The sequence below is a fragment of the Petromyzon marinus genome, unplaced genomic scaffold (assembly GCF_048934315.1).
Source record: "Petromyzon marinus isolate PM22_M1 ecotype Great Lakes invasive population unplaced genomic scaffold, UKy_Petmar_22M1.pri1.0 PM_G_Scaffold_34, whole genome shotgun sequence".
NCBI lineage: Eukaryota > Metazoa > Chordata > Hyperoartia > Petromyzontiformes > Petromyzontidae > Petromyzon > Petromyzon marinus.
Genome location: NW_027422917.1, coordinates 2004892 through 2031238, shown reverse-complemented (window position 1 = coordinate 2031238; position 26347 = coordinate 2004892).

The window sequence follows — 26347 nt, the reverse complement described above, 5'->3', positions numbered from 1 at the left end:
TGTAAGTGTCTGTATGTAAGTGTCTAAGTGTCTGTATGTAAGGGTCTGTATGTAAGTGTCTGTATGTAAGTGTCTGTATGTAAGTGTCTGTATGTAAGTGTGTGTATGTAAGTGTCTGTATGTAAGTGTCTCAGTGTCTGTTTGTGTCAGTATGTAAGTGTCTGCATGTAAGTGTATGTATGTAAGTGTCTGTATGTAAGTCTCAGTGTCTGTAAGTAAGTGTCTGTATGTAAGTGCCTGTATGTAAGTGTCTGTATGTAAGTGTGTGTATGTAAGTGTCTGTATGTAAGTGTCTGTATGTAAGTGTCTCAGTGTCTGTATGTAAATGTCTTTATGTAAGTGTCTGTATGTAAGTGTCTGTATGTAAGTGTCTGTATGTAAGTCTCAGTGTCTGTAAGTAAGTGTCTAAGTAAGTGTCTGTATGTAAGTTCCTGTGTGTAAGTGTCTGTATGTTAAGTGTTTGTATGTAAGTGTCTGTATGTGAATATCTCAGTGTCTGTATGTAAGTGTCTGTATGTAAGTATCTGTATGTAAGTGTCTCAGTGTCTGTATGTAAGTGTCTGTATGTAAGAGTCTGTATGTAAGTGTCTGTATGTCAGTGTCTGTATGTTAAGTGTCTGTATGTAAGTGTCTGTATGTAAGTATCTCAGTGTCTGTATGTAAGTTTCTGTATGCAAGTGTCTGTATGTAAGTGTCTCAGTGTCTGTATGTAAGTGTCTGTATGTAAGTGTCTGTATGTAAGTATCTGTATGTAAATGTCTGTGTGTAAGTGTCTGTATGTAAGTGTCTTAGTGTCTGTATGTAAGTGTCTGTATGTAATTGTCTGTATGTAAGTGTCTTTATGTAAGAGTCTGTATGTAAGTGTCTGTATGTAAGTGTCTAAGTGTCTGTATGTAAGTGTCTTTATGTAAGAGTCTGTATGTAAGTGTCTGTATGTAAGTGTCTAAGTGTCTGTATGTAAGGGTCTGTATGTAAGTGTCTGTATGTAAGTGTCTGCATTTAAGTGTCTGTATGTAAGTGTTTGTATGTAAGTGTCTGTATGTAAGTGTCTCAGTGTCTGTTTGTGTCAGTATGTAAGTGTCTGTATGTAAGTGTCTATGTAAGTGTCTGTATGTAAGTGCCTGTATGTAAGTGTCTGTATGTAAGTGTGTGTATGTAAGTGTCTGTATGTAAGTGTCTGTATGTAAGTATCTCTATGTAAATGTCTGTGTGTAAGTGTCTGTATGTAAGTGTCTTAGTGTCTGTATGTAAGTGTCTGTATGTAAGTGTCTGTATGTTTGTGTCTGTATGTAAGTGTCTGTATGTAAGTGTCTGTATGTAAGTGGCTGTATGTAAATGTCTGTAAGTGTCTATATGTAAGTATCTGTATGTAAGTGTCTGTATGTAAGTTTCTGTATGTAAGTGTCTCTATGTAAGTATCTGTATGTAAGTGTCTGTATGTAAGTGTCTGTATGTAAATGTCTCGGTGTCTGTATGTAAGTGTCTGTATGTAAGCGTCTGTATATAAGTGTCTCAGTGTCTGTATGTAATTGTCTGTATGTAAGTGTCAGTATGTAAGTGTCTCAGTGTCTGTATGTAAGTGTCTGTATGTAAGCGTCTGTATGTAAGTGTTATTGTAAGTGTCTCAGTGTCTTTATGTAAATGTCTGTATGTAAGTGTCTCAGTGTCTGTATGTAAGTGTCTCAGTGTCTGTATGTAAGTGTCTGTATGTAAGTGTCTGTATGTAAGTGTCTGTATGTAAGTGTCTCAGTGTCTGTATGTAAGTGTCTGTATGTAAGTGTCTTAGTGTCTGTATGTAAGTGTCTGTATGTTATTGTCTATATGTAAGTATCTTTATGTAAGAGTCTGTATGTAAGTGTCTGTATGTAAGTGTCTAAGTGTCTGTATGTAAGGGTCTGTATGTAAGTGTCTGTATGTAAGTGTCTGTATGTAAGTCTCAGTGTCTGTAAGTAAGTGTCTGTATGTAAGTGCCTGTATGTAAGTGTCTGTATGTAAGTGTGTGTATGTAAGTGTCTGTATGTAAGTGTCTGTATGTAAGTGTCTCAGTGTCTGTATGTAAATGTCTTTATGTAAGTGTCTGTATGTAAGTGTCTGTTTGTAAGTGTCTGTATGTAAGTCTCAGTGTCTGTAAGTAAGTGTCTAAGTAAGTGTCTGTATGTAAGTGTCTGTATGTAAGTGTCTGTATGTTAAGTGTTTGTATGTAAGTGTCTGTATGTGAATATCTCAGTGTCTGTATGTAAGTGTCTGTATGTAAGTGTCTGTATGTAAGTGTCTCAATGTCTGTATGTAAGTGTCTGTATGTAAGAGTCTGTATGTAAGTGTCTGTATGTAAGTGTCTGTATGTTAAGTGTCTGTATGTAAGTGTCTGTATGTAAGTATATCAGTGTCTGTATGTAAGTTTCTGTATGTAAGTGTCTGTATGTAAGTGTCTCAGTGTCGGTATGTAAGTGTCTGTATGTAAGTTTCTGTATGTAAGTATCTGTATGTAAATGTCTGTGTGTAAGTGTCTGTATGTAAGTGTCTTAGTGTCTGTATGTAAGTGTCTGTATGTAATTGTCTGTATGTAAGTGTCTAAGTGTCTGTATGTAAGTGTCTTTATGTAAGAGTCTGTATGTAAGTGTCTGTATGTAAGTGTCTAAGTGTCTGTATGTAAGGGTCTGTATGTAAGTGTTTGTATGTAAGTGTCTGTATGTAAGTGTCTCAGTGTCTGTTTGTGTCAGTATGTAAGTGTCTGTATGTAAGTGTCTATGTAAGTGACTGTATGTAAGTGCCTGTATGTAAGTGTCTGTATGTAAGTGTGTGTATGTAAGTGTCTGTATGTAAGTGTCTGTATGTAAGTGTCTCAGTGTCTGTATGTAAGTGTCTGTATGTAAGTGTCTTAGTGTCTGTATGTAAGTGTCTGTATGTTATTGTCTGTATGTAAGTATCTTTATGTAAGAATCTGTATGTAAGTGTCTGTATGTAAGTGTCTAAGTGTCTGTATGTAAGGGTCTGTATGTAAGTGTCTGTATGTAAGTGTCTGTATGTAAGTCTCAGTGTCTGTAAGTAAGTGTCTGTATGTAAGTGCCTGTATGTAAGTGTCTGTATGTAAGTGTGTGTATGTAAGTGTCTGTATGTAAGTGTCTGTATGTAAGTGTCTCAGTGTCTGTATGTAAATGTCTTTATGTAAGTGTCTGTATGTAAGTGTCTGTATGTAAGTGTCTGTATGTAAGTCTCAGTGTCTGTAAGTAAGTGTCTAAGTAAGTGTCTGTATGTAAGTGTCTGTATGTAAGTGTCTGTATGTTAAGTGTTTGTATGTAAGTGTCTGTATGTGAATATCTCAGTGTCTGTATGTAAGTGTTTGTATGTAAGTGTCTGTATGTAAGTGTTTCAATGTCTGTATGTAAGTGTCTGTATGTAAGAGTCTGTATGTAAGTGTCTGTATGTAAGTGTCTGTATGTTAAGTGTCTGTATGTAAGTGTCTGTATGTAAGTATCTCAGTGTCTGTATGTAAGTTTCTGTATGTAAGTGTCTGTATGTAAGTGTCTCAGTGTCGGTATGTAAGTGTCTGTATGTAAGTTTCTGTATGTAAGTATCTGTATGTAAATGTCTGTGTGTAAGTGTCTGTATGTAAGTGTCTTAGTGTCTGTATGTAAGTGTCTGTATGTAATTGTCTGTATGTAAGTGTCTAAGTGTCTGTATGTAAGTGTCTTTATGTAAGAGTCTGTATGTAAGTGTCTGTATGTAAGTGTCTAAGTGTCTGTATGTAAGTGTCTTTATGTAAGAGTCTGTATGATAGTGTCTGTATGTAAGTGTCTAAGTGTCTGTATGTAAGTGTCTTTATGTAAGAGTCTGTATGTAAGTGTCTGTATGTAAGTGTCTAAGTGTCTGTATGTAAGGGTCTGTATGTAAGTGTTTGTATGTAAGTGTCTGTATGTAAGTGTCTCAGTGTCTGTTTGTGTCAGTATGTAAGTGTCTGTATGTAAGTGTCTATGTAAGTGTCTGTATGTAAGTGCCTGTATGTAAGTGTCTGTATGTAAGTGTGTGTATGTAAGTGTCTGTATGTAAGTGTCTGTATGTAAGTGTCTGTATGTAAGTGTCTGTATGTAAGTGGCTGTATGTAAGTGTCTGTAAGTGTCTGTATGTAAGTATCTGTATGTAACTATCTGTATGTAAGTTTCTGTATGTAAGTGTCTCTATGTAAGTCTCTGTATGTAAGTGTCTGTATGTAAGTGTCTGTATGTAAGTGGCTGTATGTAAGTGTCTGTAAGTGTCTGTATGTAAGCATCTGTATGTAACTGTCTGTATGTAAGTTTCTGTATGTAAGTGTCTCTATGTAAGTCTCTGTATGTAAGTGTCGGTATGTAAGTGTCTGTACGTAAATGTCTCAGTGTCTGTATGTAAGTGTCTGTATGTAAGCGTCTGTATATAAGTGTCACAGTGTCTGTATGTAAGTGTCTGTATGTAAGTGTCTCAGTGTCTGTATGTAAGTGTCTGTATGTAAGTGTCTCAGTGTCTGTATGTAAATGTCTGTATGTAAGTGTCTGTATGTAAGTGTCTGTATGTAAGTGTCTCAGTGTCTGTATGTAAATGTCTGTATGTAAGTGTCTGCATGTAATTGTCTGTATGTAAGTGTCTTTACGTAAGAGTCTGTATGTAAGTGTCTGTATGTAAGTGTCTAAGTGTCTGTATGTAAGTATCTTTATGTAAGAGTCTGTATGTAAGTGTCTGTATGTAAGTGTCTAAGTGTCTGTATGTAAGGGTCTGTATGTAAGTGTCTGTATGTAAGTGTCTGTATGTAAGTGTCTGTATGTAAGTGTGTGTATGTAAGTGTCTGTATGTAAGTGTCTCAGTGTCTGTTTGTGTCAGTATGTAAGTGTCTGCATGTAAGTGTATGTATGTAAGTGTCTGTATGTAAGTCTCAGTGTCTGTAAGTAAGTGTCTGTATGTAAGTGCCTGTATGTAAGTGTCTGTATGTAAGTGTGTGTATGTAAGTGTCTGTATGTAAGTGTCTGTATGTAAGTGTCTCAGTGTCTGTATGTAAATGTCTTTATGTAAGTGTCTGTATGTAATTGTCTGTATGTAAGTGTCTGTATGTAAGTCTCAGTGTCTGTAAGTAAGTGTCTAAGTAAGTGTCTGTATGTAAGTTCCTGTATGTAAGTGTCTGTATGTTAAGTGTTTGTATGTAAGTGTCTGTATGTGAATATCTCAGTGTCTGTATGTAAGTGTCTGTATGTAAGTTTCTGTATGTAAGTGTCTCAGTGTCTGTATGTAAGTGTAAGTGTCTGTATGTAAGTGTCTGTATGTAAATGTCTCAGTGTCTGTATGTAAGTGTCTGTATGTAAGCGTCTGTATATAAGTGTCTCAGTGTCTGTATGTAATTGTCTGTATGTAAGTGTCAGTATGTAAGTGTCTCAGTGTCTGTATGTAAGTGTCTGTATGTAAGCGTCTGTATGTAAGTGTTATTGTAAGTGTCTCAGTGTCTTTATGTAAATGTCTGTATGTAAGTGTCTCAGTGTCTGTATGTAAGTGTCTCAGTGTCTGTATGTAAGTGTCTGTATGTAAGTGTCTGTATGTAAGTGTCTGTATGTAAGTGTCTCAGTGTCTGTATGTAAGTGTCTGTATGTAAGTGTCTTAGTGTCTGTATGTAAGTGTCTGTATGTTATTGTCTGTATGTAAGTATCTTTATGTAAGAGTCTGTATGTAAGTGTCTGTATGTAAGTGTCTAAGTGTCTGTATGTAAGGGTCTGTATGTAAGTGTGTCTGTAAGTGTCTGTATGTAAGTCTCAGTGTCTGTAAGTAAGTGTCTGTATGTAAGTGCCTGTATGTAAGTGTCTGTATGTAAGTGTGTGTATGTAAGTGTCTGTATGTAAGTGTCTGTATGTAAGTGTCTCAGTGTCTGTATGTAAATGTCTTTATGTAAGTGTCTGTATGTAAGTGTCTGTTTGTAAGTGTCTGTATGTAAGTCTCAGTGTCTGTAAGTAAGTGTCTAAGTAAGTGTCTGTATGTAAGTGTCTGTATGTAAGTGTCTGTATGTTAAGTGTTTGTATGTAAGTGTCTGTATGTGAATATCTCAGTGTCTGTATGTAAGTGTCTGTATGTAAGTGTCTGTATGTAAGTGTCTCAATGTCTGTATGTAAGTGTCTGTATGTAAGAGTCTGTATGTAAGTGTCTGTATGTAAGTGTCTGTATGTTAAGTGTCTGTATGTAAGTGTCTGTATGTAAGTATCTCAGTGTCTGTATGTAAGTTTCTGTATGTAAGTGTCTGTATGTAAGTGTCTCAGTGTCGGTATGTAAGTGTCTGTATGTAAGTTTCTGTATGTAAGTATCTGTATGTAAATGTCTGTGTGTAAGTGTCTGTATGTAAGTGTCTTAGTGTCTGTATGTAAGTGTCTGTATGTAATTGTCTGTATGTAAGTGTCTAAGTGTCTGTATGTAAGTGTCTTTATGTAAGAGTCTGTATGTAAGTGTCTGTATGTAAGTGTCTAAGTGTCTGTATGTAAGTGTCTTTATGTAAGAGTCTGTATGATAGTGTATGTATGTAAGTGTCTAAGTGTCTGTATGTAAGTGTCTTTATGTAAGAGTCTGTATGTAAGTGTCTGTATGTAAGTGTCTAAGTGTCTGTATGTAAGGGTCTGTATGTAAGTGTTTGTATGTAAGTGTCTGTATGTAAGTGTCTCAGTGTCTGTTTGTGTCAGTATGTAAGTGTCTGTATGTAAGTGTCTATGTAAGTGACTGTATGTAAGTGCCTGTATGTAAGTGTCTGTATGTAAGTGTGTGTATGTAAGTGTCTGTATGTAAGTGTCTGTATGTAAGTGTCTCAGTGTCTGTATGTAAGTGTCTGTATGTTAGTGTCTTAGTGTCTGTATGTAAGTGTCTGTATGTAAGTGTCTGTATGTCTGTATGTAAGTGTCTGTATGTAAGTGTCTGTATGTAAGTGTCTGTATGTAAGTGTCTGTATGTAAGTGTCTGTATGTAAGTGGCTGTATGTAAGTGTCTGTAAGTGTCTGTATGTAAGTGTCTGTATGTAAGTTTCTGTATGTAAGTGTCTCTATGCAAGTATCTGTATGTAAGTGTCTGTATGTAAGTGTCTGTATGTAAATGTCTCAGTGTCTGTATGTAAGTGTCTGTATGTAAGTGTCTCAGTGTCTGTATGTAAGTGTCTGTATGTAAGCGTCTGTATGTAAGTGTCTATGTAAGTGTCTCAGTGTCTTTATGTAAATGTCTGTATGTAAGTGTCTCAGTGTCTGTATGTAAGTGTCTCAGTGTCTGTATGTAAGTGTCTGTATGTAAGTGTCTGTATGTAAGTGTCTGTATGTAAGTGTCTCAATGTCTGTATGTAAGTGTCTGTATTTAAGAGTCTGTATGTAAGTGTCTGTATGTAAGTGTCTGTATGTTAAGTGTCTGTATGTAAGTGTCTGTATGTAAGTATCTCAGTGTCTGTATGTAAGTTTCTGTATGTAAGTGTCTGTATGTAAGTGTCTCAGTGTCGGAATGTAAGTGTCTGTATGTAAGTTTCTGTATGTAAGTATCTGTATGTAAATGTCTGTGTGTAAGTGTCTGTATGTAAGTGTCTTAGTGTCTGTATGTAAGTGTCTGTATGTAATTGTCTGTATGTAAGTGTCTAAGTGTCTGTATGTAAGTGTCTTTATGTAAGAGTCTGTATGTAAGTGTCTGTATGTAAGTGTCTAAGTGTCTGTATGTAAGTGTCTTTATGTAAGAGTCTGTATGATAGTGTCTGTATGTAAGTGTCTAAGTGTCTGTATGTAAGTGTCTTTATGTAAGAGTCTGTATGTAAGTGTCTGTATGTAAGTGTCTAAGTGTCTGTATGTAAGGGTCTGTATGTAAGTGTTTGTATGTAAGTGTCTGTATGTAAGTGTCTCAGTGTCTGTTTGTGTCAGTATGTAAGTGTCTGTATGTAAGTGTCTATGTAAGTGTCTGTATGTAAGTGCCTGTATGTAAGTGTCTGTATGTAAGTGTGTGTATGTAAGTGTCTGTATGTAAGTGTCTGTATGTAAGTATCTCTATGTAAATGTCTGTGTGTAAGTGTATGTATGTTAGTGTCTTAGTGTCTGTATGTAAGTGTCTGTATGTAAGTGTCTGTATGTGTCTGTATGTAAGTGTCTGTATGTAAGTGTCTGTATGTAAGTGTCTGTATGTAAGTGTCTGTATGTAAGTGGCTGTATGTAAGTGTCTGTAAGTGTCTGTATGTAAGTGTCTGTATGTAAGTTTCTGTATGTAAGTGTCTCTATGCAAGTATCTGTATGTAAGTGTCTGTATGTAAGTGCCTGTATGTAAGTGTCTGTATGTAAGTGTGTGTATGTAAGTGTCTGTATGTAAGTGTCTGTATGTAAGTGTCTCAGTGTCTGTATGTAAATGTCTTTATGTAAGTGTCTGTATGTAAGTGTCTGTTTGTAAGTGTCTGTATGTAAGTCTCAGTGTCTGTAAGTAAGTGTCTAAGTAAGTGTCTGTATGTAAGTGTCTGTATGTAAGTGTCTGTATGTTAAGTGTTTGTATGTAAGTGTCTGTATGTGAATATCTCAGTGTCTGTATGTAAGTGTCTGTATGTAAGTGTCTGTATGTAAGTGTCTCAATGTCTGTATGTAAGTGTCTGTATGTAAGAGTCTGTATGTAAGTGTCTGTATGTAAGTGTCTGTATGTTAAGTGTCTGTATGTAAGTGTCTGTATGTAAGTATCTCAGTGTCTGTATGTAAGTTTCTGTATGTAAGTGTCTGTATGTAAGTGTCTCAGTGTCGGTATGTAAGTGTCTGTATGTAAGTTTCTGTATGTAAGTATCTGTATGTAAATGTCTGTGTGTAAGTGTCTGTATGTAAGTGTCTTAGTGTCTGTATGTAAGTGTCTGTATGTAATTGTCTGTATGTAAGTGTCTAAGTGTCTGTATGTAAGTGTCTTTATGTAAGAGTCTGTATGTAAGTGTCTGTATGTAAGTGTCTAAGTGTCTGTATGTAAGTGTCTTTATGTAAGAGTCTGTATGATAGTGTATGTATGTAAGTGTCTAAGTGTCTGTATGTAAGTGTCTTTATGTAAGAGTCTGTATGTAAGTGTCTGTATGTAAGTGTCTAAGTGTCTGTATTTAAGGGTCTGTATGTAAGTGTTTGTATGTAAGTGTCTGTATGTAAGTGTCTCAGTGTCTGTTTGTGTCAGTATGTAAGTGTCTGTATGTAAGTGTCTATGTAAGTGACTGTATGTAAGTGCCTGTATGTAAGTGTCTGCATGTAAGTGTGTGTATGTAAGTGTCTGTATGTAAGTGTCTGTATGTAAGTGTCTCAGTGTCTGTATGTAAGTGTCTGTATGTTAGTGTCTTAGTGTCTGTATGTAAGTGTCTGTATGTAAGTGTCTGTATGTGTCTGTATGTAAGTGTCTGTATGTAAGTGTCTGTATGTAAGTGTCTGTATGTAAGTGTCTGTATGTAAGTGGCTGTATGTAAGTGTCTGTAAGTGTCTGTATGTAAGTGTCTGTATGTAAGTTTCTGTATGTAAGTGTCTCTATGCAAGTATCTGTATGTAAGTGTCTGTATGTAAGTGTCTGTATGTAAATGTCTCAGTGTCTGTATGTAAGTGTCTGTATGTAAGCGTCTGTATATAAGTGTCTCAGTGTCTGTATGTAAGTGTCTGTATGTAAGTGTCTGTATGTAAGTGTCTCAGTGTCTGTATGTAAGTGTCTGTATGTAAGCGTCTGTATGTAAGTGTCTATGTAAGTGTCTCAGTGTCTTTATGTAAATGTCTGTATGTAAGTGTCTCAGTGTCTGTATGTAAGTGTCTCAGTGTCTGTATGTAAGTGTCTGTATGTAAGTGTCTGTATGTAAGTGTCTGTATGTAAGTGTCTCAATGTCTGTATGTAAGTGTCTGTATTTAAGAGTCTGTATGTAAGTGTCTGTATGTAAGTGTCTGTATGTTAAGTGTCTGTATGTAAGTGTCTGTATGTAAGTATCTGAGTGTCTGTATGTAAGTTTCTGTATGTAAGTGTCTGTATGTAAGTGTCTCAGTGTCGGTATGTAAGTGTCTGTATGTAAGTTTCTGTATGTAAGTATCTGTATGTAAATGTCTGTGTGTAAGTGTCTGTATGTAAGTGTCTTAGTGTCTGTATGTAAGTGTCTGTATGTAATTGTCTGTATGTAAGTGTCTAAGTGTCTGTATGTAAGTGTCTTTATGTAAGAGTCTGTATGTAAGTGTCTGTATGTAAGTGTCTAAGTGTCTGTATGTAAGTGTCTTTATGTAAGAGTCTGTATGATAGTGTCTGTATGTAAGTGTCTAAGTGTCTGTATGTAAGTGTCTTTATGTAAGAGTCTGTATGTAAGTGTCTGTATGTAAGTGTCTAAGTGTCTGTATGTAAGGGTCTGTATGTAAGTGTTTGTATGTAAGTGTCTGTATGTAAGTGTCTCAGTGTCTGTTTGTGTCAGTATGTAAGTGTCTGTATGTAAGTGTCTATGTAAGTGACTGTATGTAAGTGCCTGTATGTAAGTGTCTGTATGTAAGTGTGTGTATGTAAGTGTCTGTATGTAAGTGTCTGTATGTAAGTGTCTCAGTGTCTGTATGTAAGTGTCTGTATGTTAGTGTCTTAGTGTCTGTATGTAAGTGTCTGTATGTAAGTGTCTGTATGTGTCTGTATGTAAGTGTCTGTATGTAAGTGTCTGTATGTAAGTGTCTGTATGTAAGTGTCTGTATGTAAGTGGCTGTATGTAAGTGTCTGTAAGTGTCTGTATGTAAGTGTCTGTATGTAAGTTTCTGTATGTAAGTGTCTCTATGCAAGTATCTGTATGTAAGTGTCTGTATGTAAGTGTCTGTATGTAAATGTCTCAGTGTCTGTATGTAAGTGTCTGTATGTAAGTGTCTCAGTGTCTGTATGTAAGTGTCTGTATGTAAGCGTCTGTATGTAAGTGTCTATGTAAGTGTCTCAGTGTCTTTATGTAAATGTCTGTATGTAAGTGTCTCAGTGTCTGTATGTAAGTGTCTCAGTGTCTGTATGTAAGTGTCTGTATGTAAGTGTCTGTATGTAAGTGTCTGTATGTAAGTGTCTCAATGTCTGTATGTAAGTGTCTGTATTTAAGAGTCTGTATGTAAGTGTCTGTATGTAAGTGTCTGTATGTTAAGTGTCTGTATGTAAGTGTCTGTATGTAAGTATCTCAGTGTCTGTATGTAAGTTTCTGTATGTAAGTGTCTGTATGTAAGTGTCTCAGTGTCGGTATGTAAGTGTCTGTATGTAAGTTTCTGTATGTAAGTGTCTGTATGTAAATGTCTGTGTGTAAGTGTCTGTATGTAAGTGTCTTAGTGTCTGTATGTAAGTGTCTGTATGTAATTGTCTGTATGTAAGTGTCTAAGTGTCTGTATGTAAGTGTCTTTATGTAAGAGTCTGTATGTAAGTGTCTGTATGTAAGTGTCTAAGTGTCTGTATGTAAGTGTCTTTATGTAAGAGTCTGTATGATAGTGTCTGTATGTAAGTGTCTAAGTGTCTGTATGTAAGTGTCTTTATGTAAGAGTCTGTATGTAAGTGTCTGTATGTAAGTGTCTAAGTGTCTGTATGTAAGGGTCTGTATGTAAGTGTTTGTATGTAAGTGTCTGTATGTAAGTGTCTCAGTGTCTGTTTGTGTCAGTATGTAAGTGTCTGTATGTAAGTGTCTATGTAAGTGTCTGTATGTAAGTGCCTGTATGTAAGTGTCTGTATGTAAGTGTGTGTATGTAAGTGTCTGTATGTAAGTGTCTGTATGTAAGTATCTCTATGTAAATGTCTGTGTGTAAGTGTATGTATGTTAGTGTCTTAGTGTCTGTATGTAAGTGTCTGTATGTAAGTGTCTGTATGTGTCTGTATGTAAGTGTCTGTATGTAAGTGTCTGTATGTAAGTGTCTGTATGTAAGTGTCTGTATGTAAGTGGCTGTATGTAAGTGTCTGTAAGTGTCTGTATGTAAGTGTCTGTATGTAAGTTTCTGTATGTAAGTGTCTCTATGCAAGTATCTGTATGTAAGTGTCTGTATGTAAGTGCCTGTATGTAAGTGTCTGTATGTAAGTGTGTGTATGTAAGTGTCTGTATGTAAGTGTCTGTATGTAAGTGTCTCAGTGTCTGTATGTAAATGTCTTTATGTAAGTGTCTGTATGTAAGTGTCTGTTTGTAAGTGTCTGTATGTAAGTCTCAGTGTCTGTAAGTAAGTGTCTAAGTAAGTGTCTGTATGTAAGTGTCTGTATGTAAGTGTCTGTATGTTAAGTGTTTGTATGTAAGTGTCTGTATGTGAATATCTCAGTGTCTGTATGTAAGTGTCTGTATGTAAGTGTCTGTATGTAAGTGTCTCAATGTCTGTATGTAAGTGTCTGTATGTAAGAGTCTGTATGTAAGTGTCTGTATGTAAGTGTCTGTATGTTAAGTGTCTGTATGTAAGTGTCTGTATGTAAGTATCTCAGTGTCTGTATGTAAGTTTCTGTATGTAAGTGTCTGTATGTAAGTGTCTCAGTGTCGGTATGTAAGTGTCTGTATGTAAGTTTCTGTATGTAAGTATCTGTATGTAAATGTCTGTGTGTAAGTGTCTGTATGTAAGTGTCTTAGTGTCTGTATGTAAGTGTCTGTATGTAATTGTCTGTATGTAAGTGTCTAAGTGTCTGTATGTAAGTGTCTTTATGTAAGAGTCTGTATGATAGTGTCTGTATGTAAGTGTCTAAGTGTCTGTATGTAAGTGTCTTTATGTAAGAGTCTGTATGTAAGTGTCTGTATGTAAGTGTCTAAGTGTCTGTATGTAAGGGTCTGTATGTAAGTGTTTGTATGTAAGTGTCTGTATGTAAGTGTCTCAGTGTCTGTTTGTGTCAGTATGTAAGTGTCTGTATGTAAGTGTCTATGTAAGTGTCTGTATGTAAGTGCCTGTATGTAAGTGTCTGTATGTAAGTGTGTGTATGTAAGTGTCTGTATGTAAGTGTCTGTATGTAAGTATCTCTATGTAAATGTCTGTGTGTAAGTGTATGTATGTTAGTGTCTTAGTGTCTGTATGTAAGTGTCTGTATGTAAGTGTCTGTATGTGTCTGTATGTAAGTGTCTGTATGTAAGTGTCTGTATGTAAGTGTCTGTATGTAAGTGTCTGTATGTAAGTGGCTGTATGTAAGTGTCTGTAAGTGTCTGTATGTAAGTGTCTGTATGTAAGTTTCTGTATGTAAGTGTCTCTATGCAAGTATCTGTATGTAAGTGTCTGTATGTAAGTGCCTGTATGTAAGTGTCTGTATGTAAGTGTGTGTATGTAAGTGTCTGTATGTAAGTGTCTGTATGTAAGTGTCTCAGTGTCTGTATGTAAATGTCTTTATGTAAGTGTCTGTATGTAAGTGTCTGTTTGTAAGTGTCTGTATGTAAGTCTCAGTGTCTGTAAGTAAGTGTCTAAGTAAGTGTCTGTATGTAAGTGTCTGTATGTAAGTGTCTGTATGTTAAGTGTTTGTATGTAAGTGTCTGTATGTGAATATCTCAGTGTCTGTATGTAAGTGTCTGTATGTAAGTGTCTGTATGTAAGTGTCTCAATGTCTGTATGTAAGTGTCTGTATGTAAGAGTCTGTATGTAAGTGTCTGTATGTAAGTGTCTGTATGTTAAGTGTCTGTATGTAAGTGTCTGTATGTAAGTATCTCAGTGTCTGTATGTAAGTTTCTGTATGTAAGTGTCTGTATGTAAGTGTCTCAGTGTCGGTATGTAAGTGTCTGTATGTAAGTTTCTGTATGTAAGTATCTGTATGTAAATGTCTGTGTGTAAGTGTCTGTATGTAAGTGTCTTAGTGTCTGTATGTAAGTGTCTGTATGTAATTGTCTGTATGTAAGTGTCTAAGTGTCTGTATGTAAGTGTCTTTATGTAAGAGTCTGTATGTAAGTGTCTGTATGTAAGTGTCTAAGTGTCTGTATGTAAGTGTCTTTATGTAAGAGTCTGTATGATAGTGTATGTATGTAAGTGTCTAAGTGTCTGTATGTAAGTGTCTTTATGTAAGAGTCTGTATGTAAGTGTCTGTATGTAAGTGTCTAAGTGTCTGTATGTAAGGGTCTGTATGTAAGTGTTTGTATGTAAGTGTCTGTATGTAAGTGTCTCAGTGTCTGTTTGTGTCAGTATGTAAGTGTCTGTATGTAAGTGTCTATGTAAGTGACTGTATGTAAGTGCCTGTATGTAAGTGTCTGCATGTAAGTGTGTGTATGTAAGTGTCTGTATGTAAGTGTCTGTATGTAAGTGTCTCAGTGTCTGTATGTAAGTGTCTGTATGTTAGTGTCTTAGTGTCTGTATGTAAGTGTCTGTATGTAAGTGTCTGTATGTAAGTGTCTGTATGTGTCTGTATGTAAGTGTCTGTATGTAAGTGTCTGTATGTAAGTGTCTGTATGTAAGTGGCTGTATGTAAGTGTCTGTAAGTGTCTGTATGTAAGTGTCTGTATGTAAGTTTCTGTATGTAAGTGTCTCTATGCAAGTATCTGTATGTAAGTGTCTGTATGTAAGTGTCTGTATGTAAATGTCTCAGTGTCTGTATGTAAGTGTCTGTATGTAAGCGTTTGTATATAAGTGTCTAAGTGTCTGTATGTAAGTGTCTGTATGTAAGTGTCTGTATGTAAGTGTCTCAGTGTCTGTATGTAAGTGTCTGTATGTAAGCGTCTGTATGTAAGTGTCTATGTAAGTGTCTCAGTGTCTTTATGTAAATGTCTGTATGTAAGTGTCTCAGTGTCTGTATGTAAGTGTCTCAGTGTCTGTATGTAAGTGTCTGTATGTAAGTGTCTGTATGTAAGTGTCTGTATGTAAGTGTCTCAATGTCTGTATGTAAGTGTCTGTATTTAAGAGTCTGTATGTAAGTGTCTGTATGTAAGTGTCTGTATGTTAAGTGTCTGTATGTAAGTGTCTATATGTAAGTATCTCAGTGTCTGTATGTAAGTTTCTGTATGTAAGTGTCTGTATGTAAGTGTCTCAGTGTCGGTATGTAAGTGTCTGTATGTAAGTTTCTGTATGTAAGTATCTGTATGTAAATGTCTGTGTGTAAGTGTCTGTATGTAAGTGTCTTAACGTCTGTATGTAAGTGTCTGTATGTAATTGTCTGTATGTAAGTGTCTAAGTGTCTGTATGTAAGTGTCTTTATGTAAGAGTCTGTATGTAAGTGTCTGTATGTAAGTGTCTAAGTGTCTGTATGTAAGTGTCTTTATGTAAGAGTCTGTATGATAGTGTCTGTATGTAAGTGTCTAAGTGTCTGTATGTAAGTGTCTTTATGGAAGAGTCTGTATGTAAGTGTCTGTATGTAAGTGTCTAAGTGTCTGTATGTAAGGGTCTGTATGTAAGTGTTTGTATGTAAGTGTCTGTATGTAAGTGTCTCAGTGTCTGTTTGTGTCAGTATGTAAGTGTCTGTATGTAAGTGTCTATGTAAGTGTCTGTATGTAAGTGCCTGTATGTAAGTGTCTGTATGTAAGTGTGTGTATGTAAGTGTCTGTATGTAAGTGTCTGTATGTAAGTATCTCTATGTAAATGTCTGTGTGTAAGTGTATGTATGTTAGTGTCTTAGTGTCTGTATGTAAGTGTCTGTATGTAAGTGTCTGTATGTGTCTGTATGTAAGTGTCTGTATGTAAGTGTCTGTATGTAAGTGTCTGTATGTAAGTGTCTGTATGTAAGTGGCTGTATGTAAGTGTCTGTAAGTGTCTGTATGTAAGTGTCTGTATGTAAGTTTCTGTATGTAAGTGTCTCTATGCAAGTATCTGTATGTAAGTGTCTGTATGTAAGTGTCTGTATGTAAATGTCTCAGTGTCTGTATGTAAGTGTCTGTATGTAAGCGTCTGTATATAAGTGTCTCAGTGTCTGTATGTAAGTGTCTGTATGTAAGTGTCTGTATGTAAGTGTCTCAGTGTCTGTATGTAAGTGTCTGTATGTAAGCGTCTGTATGTAAGTGTCTATGTAAGTGTCTCAGTGTCTTTATGTAAATGTCTGTATGTAAGTGTCTCAGTGTCTGTATGTAAGTGTCTCAGTGTCTGTATGTAAGTGTCTGTATGTAAGTGTCTGTATGTAAGTGTCTGTATGTAAGTGTCTCAGTGTCTGTATGTAAGTGTCTGTATGTAAGTGTCTCAGTGTCTGTATGTAAATGTCTGTATGTAAGTGTCTGTATGTAAGAGTCTGTATGTAAGTGTCTGTATGTAAGTGTCTAAGTGTCTGTATGTAAGGGTCTGTATGTAAGTGTCTGTATGTAAGTGTCTGTATGTAAGTGTCTGTATGTAAGTGTTTGTATGTAAGTGTCTGTATGTAAGTGTCTCAGTGTCTGTTTGTGTCAGTATGTAAGTGTCTGTATGTAAGTTTCTGTATGTAAGTGTCTGTATGTAAGTCTCAGTGTCTGTAAGTAAGTGTCTGTATGTAAGTGCCTGTATGTAAGTGTCTGTATGTAAGTGTGTGTATGTGAGTGTCTGTGTGTAAGTGTCTGTATGTAAGTGTCTCAGTGTCTGTATGTAAATGTCTTTATGTAAGTGTCTATATGTAAGTGTCTGTATGTAAGTGTCTGAATGTAAGTTTCAGTGTCTGTAAGTAAGTGTCTAAGTAAGTGTCTGTATGTAAGTGTCTGTATGTAAGTGTCTGTATGTTAAGTGTTTGTATGTAAGTGTCTGTATGTGAATATCTCAGTGTCTGTATGTAAGTGTCTGTATGTAAGTGTCTGTATGTAAGTGTCTCAGTGTCTGTATGTAAGTGTCTGTATGTAAGAGTCTGTATGTAAGTGTCTCTATGTAAGTGTCTGTATGTAAGTGTCTGTATGTAAGTATCTCAGTGTCTGTATGTAATTTTCTGTATGTAAGTGTCTGTATGTAAGTGTCTCAGTGTCTGTATGTAAGTGTCTGTATGTAAGTGTCTGTATGTAAGTATCTGTATGTAAATGTCTGTGTGTAAGTGTCTGTATGTAAGTGTCTTAGTGTCTGTATGTAAGTGTCTGTATGTAATTGTCTGTATGTATGTGTCTTTATGTAAGAGTCTGTATGTAAGTGTCTGTATGTAAGTGTCTAAGTGTCTGTATGTAAGTGTCTTTATGTAAGTGTCTGTATGTAAGTGTCTAAGTGCCTGTATGTAAGGGTCTGTATGTAAGTGTCTGTATGTAAGTGTCTGTATTTAAGTGTCTGTATGTAAGTGTATGTATGTAAGTGTCTGTATGTAAGTGTCTCAGTGTCTGTTTGTGTCAGTATGTAAGTGTCTGTATGTAAGTGTCTATGTAAGTGTCTGTATGTAAGTTCCTGTATGTAAGTGTCTGTATGTAAGTGTGTGTATGTAAGTGTCTCAGTGTCTGTATGTAAGTGTCTGTATGTAAGCGTCTGTATGTAAGTGTCTATGTAAGTGTCTCAGTGTCTTTATGTAAATGTCTGTATGTAAGTGTCTCAGTGTCTCTATGTAAGTGTCTCAGTGTCTGTATGTAAGTGTCTGTATGTAAGTGTCTGTATGTAAGTGTCTGTATGTAAGTGTCTGTATGTAAGTGTCTCAGTGTCTGTATGTAAGTGTCTGTATGTAAGTGTCTCAGTGTCTGTATGTAAATGTCTGTATGTAAGTGTCTGTATGTAAGTGTCTTAGTGTCTGTATGTAAGTGTCTGTATGTTATTGTCTGTATGTAAGTATCTTTATGTAAGAGTCTGTATGTAAGTGTCTGTATGTAAGTGTCTAAGTGTCTGTATGTAAGTGTCTCAGTGTCTGTATGTAAGTGTCTGTATGTAAGTGTCTCAGTGTCTGTATGTAAGTGTCTGTATGTAAGTGTCTGTTTGTAAGTGTCTGTATGTAAGTGTCTGTATGTAAGTGTCTCAGTGTCTGTATGTAAGTGTCTGTATGTAAGTGTCTCAGTGTCTGTATGTAAATGTCTGTATGTAAGTGTCTGTATGTAAGTGTCTTAGTGTCTGTATGTAAGTGTCTGTATGTAATTGTCTGTATGTAAGTGTCTTTATGTAAGAGTCTGTATGTAAGTGTCTGTATGTAAGTGTCTAAGTGTCTGTATGTAAGTATCTTTATGTAAGAGTCTGTATGTAAGTGTCTGTATGTAAGTGTCTAAGTGTCTGTATGTAAGGGTCTGTATGTAAGCGTCTGTATGTAAGTGTCTGTATGTAAGTGTCTGTATGTAAGTGTTTGTATGTAAGTGTCTGTATGTAAGTGTCTCAGTGTCTGTTTGTGTCAGTATGTAAGTGTCTGTATGTAAGTGTCTGTATGTAAGTGTCTGTATGTAAGTCTCAGTGTCTGTAAGTAAGTGTCTGTATGTAAGTGCCTTATGTAAGTGTCTGTATGTAAGTGTGTGTATGTAAGTGTCTGTATGTAAGTGTCTCAGTGTCTGTATGTAAATGTCTTTATGTAAGTGTCTGTATGTAAGTGTCTGTATGTAAGTGTCTGTATGTAAGTCTCAGTGTCTGTAAGTAAGTGTCTAAGTAAGAGTCTGTATGTAAGTGTCTGTATGTAAGTGTCTGTATGTTAAGTGTTTGTATGTAAGTGTCTGTATGTGAATATCTCAGTGTCTGTATGTAAGTGTCTGTATGTAAGTGTCTCAGTGTCTGTATGTAAGTGTCTGTATGTAAGAGTCTGTATGTAAGTGTCTGTATGTAAGTGTCTGTATGATAAGTGTCTGTATGTAAGTGTCTGTATGTAAGTATCTCAGTGCCTGTATGTAAGTTTCTGTATGTAAGTGTCTGTATGTAAGTGTCTCAGTGTCTGTATGTAAGTGTCTGTATGTAAGTGTCTGTATGTAAGTATCTGTATGTAAATGTCTGTGTGTAAGTGTCTGTATGTAAGTGTCTTAGTGTCTATATATAAGTGTCTGTATGTAAGTGTCTGTATGTGTCTGTATGTAAGTGTCTGTATGTAAGTGTCTGTATGTAATTGTCTGTATGTAAGTGTCTGTATGGAAGTGGCTGTATGTAAGTGTCTGTAAGTGTCTGTATGTAAGTGTCTGCATGTAAGTGTCTGTATGTAAGTGTCTGTATGTAAGTGTCTCAGTGTCTGTATATAAGTGTATGTATGTAATTGTCTGTATGTAAGTGTCTTTATGTAAGAGTCCGTATGTAAGTGTCTTTATGTAAGTGTCTGTATGTAAGTGTCTGTATGTAAGTGTCTCAGTGTCTGTATGTAAATGTCTGTATGTAAGTGTCTGTATGTAAGTGTCTTAGTGTCTGTATGTAAGTGTCTGTATGTAATTGTCTGTATGTAAGTGTCTTTATGTAAGAGTCTGTATGTAAGTGTCTGTATGTAAGTGTCTAAGTGTCTGTATGTAAGTGTCTGTATGTAAGAGTCTGTATGTAAGTGTCTGTATGTAAGTGTCTGTATGTTAAGTGTCTGTATGTAAGTGTCTGTATGTAAGTATCTCAGTGTCTGTATGTAAGTTTCTGTATGTAAGTATCTCTATGTAAATGTCTGTGTGTAAGTGTCTGTATGTAAGTGTCTTAGTGTCTGTATGTAAGTGTCTGTATGTAAGTGTCTGTATGTAAGTGTCTGTATGTAAGTGTCTGTATGTAAGTGTCTGTATGTAAGTGGCTGTATGTAAGTGTCTGTAAGTGTCTGTATGTAAGTATCTGTATGTAAGTGTCTGTATGTAAGTTTCTGTATGTAAGTGTCTCTATGCAAGTATCTGTATGTAAGTGTCTGTATGTAAGTGTCTGTATGTAAATGTCTCAGTGTCTGTATGTAAGTGTCTGTATGTAAGCGTCTGTATATAAGTGTCTCAGTGTCTGTATGTAAGTGTCTGTATGTAAGTGTCTGTAAGTGTCTGTATGTAAGTATCTGTATGTAAGTGTCTGTATGTAAGTTTCTGTATGTAAGTGTCTCTATGCAAGTATCTGTATGTAAGTGTCTGTATGTAAGTGTCTGTATGTAAATGTCTCAGTGTCTGTATGTAAGTGTCTGTATGTAAGCGTCTGTATATAAGTGTCTCAGTGTCTGTATGTAAGTGTCTGTATGTAAGTGTCTGTATGTAAGTGTCTGTATGTAAGTGTCTGTATGTAAGTGTTTGTATGTAAGTGTCTGTATGTAAGTGTCTCAGTGTCTGTTTGTGTCAGTATGTAAGTGTCTGTATGTAAGTTTCTGTATGTAAGTGTCTGTATGTAAGTCTCAGTGTCTGTAAGTAAGTGTCTGTATGTAAGTGCCTGTATGTAAGTGTCTGTATGTAAGTGTGTGTATGTAAATGTCTGTATGTAAGTGTCTGTATGTAAGTGTCTCAGTGTCTGTATGTAAATGTCTTTATGTAAGTGTCTATATGTAAGTGTCTGTATGTAAGTGTCTGAATGTAAGTCTCAGTGTCTGTAAGTAAGAGTCTAAGTAAGTGTCTGTATGTAAGTGTCTGTATGTAAGTGTCTGTATGTTAAGTGTTTGTATGTAAGTGTCTGTATGTGAATATCTCAGTGTCTGTATGTAAGTGTCTGTATGTAAGTGTCTGTATGTAAGTGTCTCAGTGTCTGTATGTAAGTGTCTGTATGTAAGAGTCTGTATGTAAGTGTCTCTATGTAAGTGTCTGTATGTAAGTGTCTGTATGTAAGTATCTCAGTGTCTGTATGTAATTTTCTGTATGTAAGTGTCTGTATGTAAGTGTCTCAGTGTCTGTATGTAAGTGTCTGTATGTAAGTGTCTGTATGTAAGTATCTGTATGTAAATGTCTGTGTGTAAGTGTCTGTATGTAAGTGTCTCAGTGTCTGTATGTAAGTGTCTGTATGTAATTGTCTGTATGTAAGTGTCTTTATGTAAGAGTCTGTATGTAAGTGTCTGTATGTAAGTGTCTAAGTGTCTGTATGTAAGTGTCTTTATGTAAGAGTCTGTATGTAAGTGTCTGTATGTAAGTGTCTAAGTGCCTGTATGTAAGGGTCTGTATGTAAGTGTCTGTATGTAAGTGTCTGTATTTAAGTGTCTGTATGTAAGTGTATGTATGTAAGTGTCTGTATGTAAGTGTCTCAGTGTCTGTTTGTGTCAGTATGTAAGTGTCTGTATGTAAGTGTCTATGTAAGTGTCTGTATGTAAGTGCCTGTATGTAAGTGTCTGTATGTAAGTGTGTGTATGTAAGTGTCTCAGTGTCTGTATGTAAGTGTCTGTATGTAAGCGTCTGTATGTAAGTGTCTATGTAAGTGTCTCAGTGTCTTTATGTAAATGTCTGTATGTACGTGTCTCAGTGTCTGTATGTAAGTGTCTCAGTGTCTGTATGTAAGTGTCTGTATGTAAGTGTCTGTATGTAAGTGTCTGTATGTAAGTGTCTGTATGTAAGTGTCTCAGTGTCTGTATGTAAGTGTCTGTATGTAAGTGTCTCAGTGTCTGTATGTAAATGTCTGTATGTAAGTGTCTGTATGTAAGTGTCTTAGTGTCTGTATGTAAGTGTCTGTATGTTATTGTCTGTATGTAAGTATCTTTATGTAAGAGTCTGTATGTAAGTGTCTGTATGTAAGTGTCTAAGTGTCTGTATGTAAGTGTCTCAGTGTCTGTATGTAAGTGTCTGTATGTAAGTGTCTCAGTGTCTGTATGTAAGTGTCTGTATGTAAGTGTCTGTTTGTAAGTGTCTGTATGTAAGTGTCTGTATGTAAGTGTCTCAGTGTCTGTATGTAAGTGTCTGTATGTAAGTGTCTCAGTGTCTGTATGTAAGTGTCTGTATGTAAGTGTCTAAGTGTCTGTATGTAAGTATCTTTATGTAAGAGTCTGTATGTAAGTGTCTGTATGTAAGTGTCTAAGTGTCTGTATGTAAGGGTCTGTATGTAAGTGTCTGTATGTAAGTGTCTGTATGTAAGTGTCTGTATGTAAGTGTTTGTATGTAAGTGTCTGTATGTAAGTGTCTCAGTGTCTGTTTGTGTCAGTATGTAAGTGTCTGTATGTAAGTGTCTGTATGTAAGTGTCTGTATGTAAGTCTCAGTGTCTGTAAGTAAGTGTCTGTATGTAAGTGCCTTATGTAAGTGTCTGTATGTAAGTGTGTGTATGTAAGTGTCTGTATGTAAGTGTCTCAGTGTCTGTATGTAAATGTCTTTATGTAAGTGTCTGTATGTAAGTGTCTGTATGTAAGTGTCTGTATGTAAGTCTCAGTGTCTGTAAGTAAGTGTCTAAGTAAGTGTCTGTATGTAAGTGTCTGTATGTAAGTGTCTGTATGTTAAGTGTTTGTATGTAAGTGTCTGTATGTGAATATCTCAGTGTCTGTATGTAAGTGTCTGTATGTAAGTGTCTCAGTGTCTGTATGTAAGTGTCTGTATGTAAGAGTCTGTATGTAAGTGTCTGTATGTAAGTGTCTGTATGTTAAGTGTCTGTATGTAAGTGTCTGTATGTAAGTATCTCAGTGTCTGTATGTAAGTTTCTGTATGTAAGTGTCTGTATGTAAGTGTCTCAGTGTCTGTATGTAAGTGTCTGTATGTAAGTGTCTGTATGTAAGTATCTGTATGTAAATGTCTGTGTGTAAGTGTCTGTATGTAAGTGTCTCAATGTCTGTATGTAAGTGTCTGTATGTAAGAGTCTGTATGTAAGTGTCTGTATGTAAGTGTCTGTATGTTAAGTGTCTGTATGTAAGTGTCTGTATGTAAGTATCTCAGTGTCTGTATGTAAGTTTCTGTATGTAAGTGTCTGTATGTAAGTGTCTCAGTGTCGGTATGTAAGTGTCTGTATGTAAGTTTCTGTATGTAAGTATCTGTATGTAAATGTCTGTGTGTAAGTGTCTGTATGTAAGTGTCTTAGTGTCTGTATGTAAGTGTCTGTATGTAATTGTCTGTATGTAAGTGTCTAAGTGTCTGTATGTAAGTGTCTTTATGTAAGAGTCTGTATGTAAGTGTCTGTATGTAAGTGTCTAAGTGTCTGTATGTAAGTGTCTTTATGTAAGAGTCTGTATGATAGTGTCTGTATGTAAGTGTCTAAGTGTCTGTATGTAAGTGTCTTTATGTAAGAGTCTGTATGTAAGTGTCTGTATGTAAGTGTCTAAGTGTCTGTATGTAAGGGTCTGTATGTAAGTGTTTGTATGTAAGTGTCTGTATGTAAGTGTCTCAGTGTCTGTTTGTGTCAGTATGTAAGTGTCTGTATGTAAGTGTCTATGTAAGTGTCTGTATGTAAGTGCCTGTATGTAAGTGTCTGTATGTAAGTGTGTGTATGTAAGTGTCTGTATGTAAGTGTCTGTATGTAAGTATCTCTATGTAAATGTCTGTGTGTAAGTGTATGTATGTTAGTGTCTTAGTGTCTGTATGTAAGTGTCTGTATGTAAGTGTCTGTATGTGTCTGTATGTAAGTGTCTGTATGTAAGTGTCTGTATGTAAGTGTCTGTATGTAAGTGTCTGTATGTAAGTGGCTGTATGTAAGTGTCTGTAAGTGTCTGTATGTAAGTATCTGTATGTAAGTTTCTGTATGTAAGTGTCTCTATGCAAGTATCTGTATGTAAGTGTCTGTATGTAAGTGTCTGTATGTAAATGTCTCAGTGTCTGTATGTAAGTGTCTGTATGTAAGCGTCTGTATATAAGTGTCTCAGTGTCTGTATGTAAGTGTCTTATGTAAGTGTCTGTATGTAAGTGTCTCAGTGTCTGTATGTAAGTGTCTGTATGTAAGCGTCTGTATGTAAGTGTCTATGTAAGTGTCTCAGTGTCTTTATGTAAAGGTCTGTATGTAAGTGTCTCAGTGTCTGTATGTAAGTGTCTCAGTGTCTGTATGTAAGTGTCTGTATGTAATTGTCTGTATGTAAGTGTCTGTATGTAAGTGTCTGTATGTAAGTAAGTGTCTCAGTGTCTGTATGTAAGTGTCTGTATGTAAGTGTCTCAGTGTCTGTATGTAAATGTCTGTATGTAAGTGTCTGTATGTAAGAGTCTGTATGTAAGTGTCTGTATGTAAGTGTCTAAGTGTCTGTATGTAAGGGTCTGTATGTAAGTGTCTGTATGTAAGTGTCTGTATGTAAGTGTCTGTATGTAAGTGTCTCAGTGTCTGTATGTAAGTGTCTGTATGTAAGTGTCTCAGTGTCTGTATGTAAATGTCTGTATGTAAGGGTCTGTATGTAAGTGTCTGTATGTAAGTGTCTGTATGTAAGTGTCTGTATGTAAGTGTTTGTATGTAAGTGTCTGTATGTAAGTGTCTCAGTGTCTGTTTGTGTCAGTATGTAAGTGTCTGTATTTAAGTTTCTGTATGTAAGTGTCTGTATGTAAGTCTCAGTGTCTGTAAGTAAGTGTCTGTATGTAAGTGCCTGTATGTAAGTGTCTGTATGTAAGTGTGTGTATGTAAGTGTCTGTGTGTAAGTGTCTGTATGTAAGTGTCTCAGTGTCTGTATGTAAATGTCTTTATGTAAGTGTCTATATGTAAGTGTCTGTATGTAAGTGTCTGAATGTAAGTCTCAGTGTCTGTAAGTAAGTGTCTAAGTAAGTGTCTGTATGTAAGTGTCTGTATGTAAGTGTCTGTATGTTAAGTGTTTGTATGTAAGTGTCTGTATGTGAATATCTCAGTGTCTGTATGTAAGTGTCTGTATGTAAGTGTCTGTATGTAAGTGTCTCAGTGTCTGTATGTAAGTGTCTGTATGTAAGAGTCTGTATGTAAGTGTCTCTATGTAAGTGTCTGTATGTAAGTGTCTGTATGTAAGTATCTCAGTGTCTGTATGTAATTTTCTGTATGTAAGTGTCTGTATGTAAGTGTCTCAGTGTCTGTATGTAAGTGTCTGTATGTAAGTGTCTGTATGTAAGTATCTGTATGTAAATGTCTGTGTGTAAGTGTCTGTATGTAAGTGTCTTAGTGTCTGTATGTAAGTGTCTGTATGTAATTGTCTGTATGTAAGTGTCTTTATGTAAGAGTCTGTATGTAAGTGTCTGTATGTAAGTGTCTAAGTGTCTGTATGTAAGTGTCTTTATGTAAGAGTCTGTATGTAAGTGTCTGTATGTAAGTGTCTAAGTGCCTGTATGTAAGGGTCTGTATGTAAGTGTCTGTATGTAAGTGTCTGTATTTAAGTGTCTGTATGTAAGTGTATGTATGTAAGTGTCTGTATGTAAGTGTCTCAGTGTCTGTTTGTGTCAGTATGTAAGTGTCTGTATGTAAGTGTCTATGTAAGTGTCTGTATGTAAGTGCCTGTATGTAAGTGTCTGTATGTAATTGTGTGTATGTAAGTGTCTCAGTGTCTGTATGTAAGTGTCTGTATGTAAGCGTCTGTATGTAAGTGTCTATGTAAGTGTCTCAGTGTCTTTATGTAAATGTCTGTATGTAAGTGTCTCAGTGTCTGTATGTAAGTGTCTCAGTGTCTGTATGTAAGTGTCTGTATGTAAGTGTCTCAGTGTCTGTATGTAAATGTCTTTATGTAAGTGTCTGTATGTAAGTGTCTGTATGTAAGTGTCTGTATGTAAGTCTCAGTGTCTGTAAGTAAGTGTCTAAGTAAGAGTCTGTATGTAAGTGTCTGTATGTAAGTGTCTGTATGTTAAGTGTTTGTATGTAAGTGTCTGTATGTGAATATCTCAGTGTCTGTATGTAAGTGTCTGTATGTAAGTGTCTCAGTGTCTGTATGTAAGTGTCTGTATGTAAGAGTCTGTATGTAAGTGTCTGTATGTAAGTGTCTGTATGATAAGTGTCTGTATGTAAGTGTCTGTATGTAAGTATCTCAGTGCCTGTATGTAAGTTTCTGTATGTAAGTGTCTGTATGTAAGTGTCTCAGTGTCTGTATGTAAGTGTCTGTATGTAAGTGTCTGTATGTAAGTATCTGTATGTAAATGTCTGTGTGTAAGTGTCTGTATGTAAGTGTCTTAGTGTCTATATATAAGTGTCTGTATGTAAGTGTCTGTATGTGTCTGTATGTAAGTGTCTGTATGTAAGTGTCTGTATGTAAGTGTCTGTATGTAAGTGTCTGTATGGAAGTGGCTGTATGTAAGTGTCTGTAAGTGTCTGTATGTAAGTGTCTGTATTTAAGTGTCTGTATGTAAGTGTATGTATGTAAGTGTCTGTATGTAAGTGTCTCAGTGTCTGTTTGTGTCAGTATGTAAGTGTCTGTATGTAAGTGTCTATGTAAGTGTCTGTATGTAAGTTCCTGTATGTAAGTGTCTGTATGTAAGTGTGTGTATGTAAGTGTCTCAGTGTCTGTATGTAAGTGTCTGTATGTAAGCGTCTGTATGTAAGTGTCTATGTAAGTGTCTCAGTGTCTTTATGTAAATGTCTGTATGTAAGTGTCTCAGTGTCTGTATGTAAGTGTCTCAGTGTCTGTATGTAAGTGTCTGTATGTAAGTGTCTGTATGTAAGTGTCTGTATGTAAGTGTCTGTATGTAAGTGTCTCAGTGTCTGTATGTAAGTGTCTGTATGTAAGTGTCTCAGTGTCTGTATGTAAATGTCTGTATGTAAGTGTCTGTATGTAAGTGTCTTAGTGTCTGTATGTAAGTGTCTGTATGTTATTGTCTGTATGTAAGTATCTTTATGTAAGAGTCTGTATGTAAGTGTCTGTATGTAAGTGTCTAAGTGTCTGTATGTAAGTGTCTCAGTGTCTGTA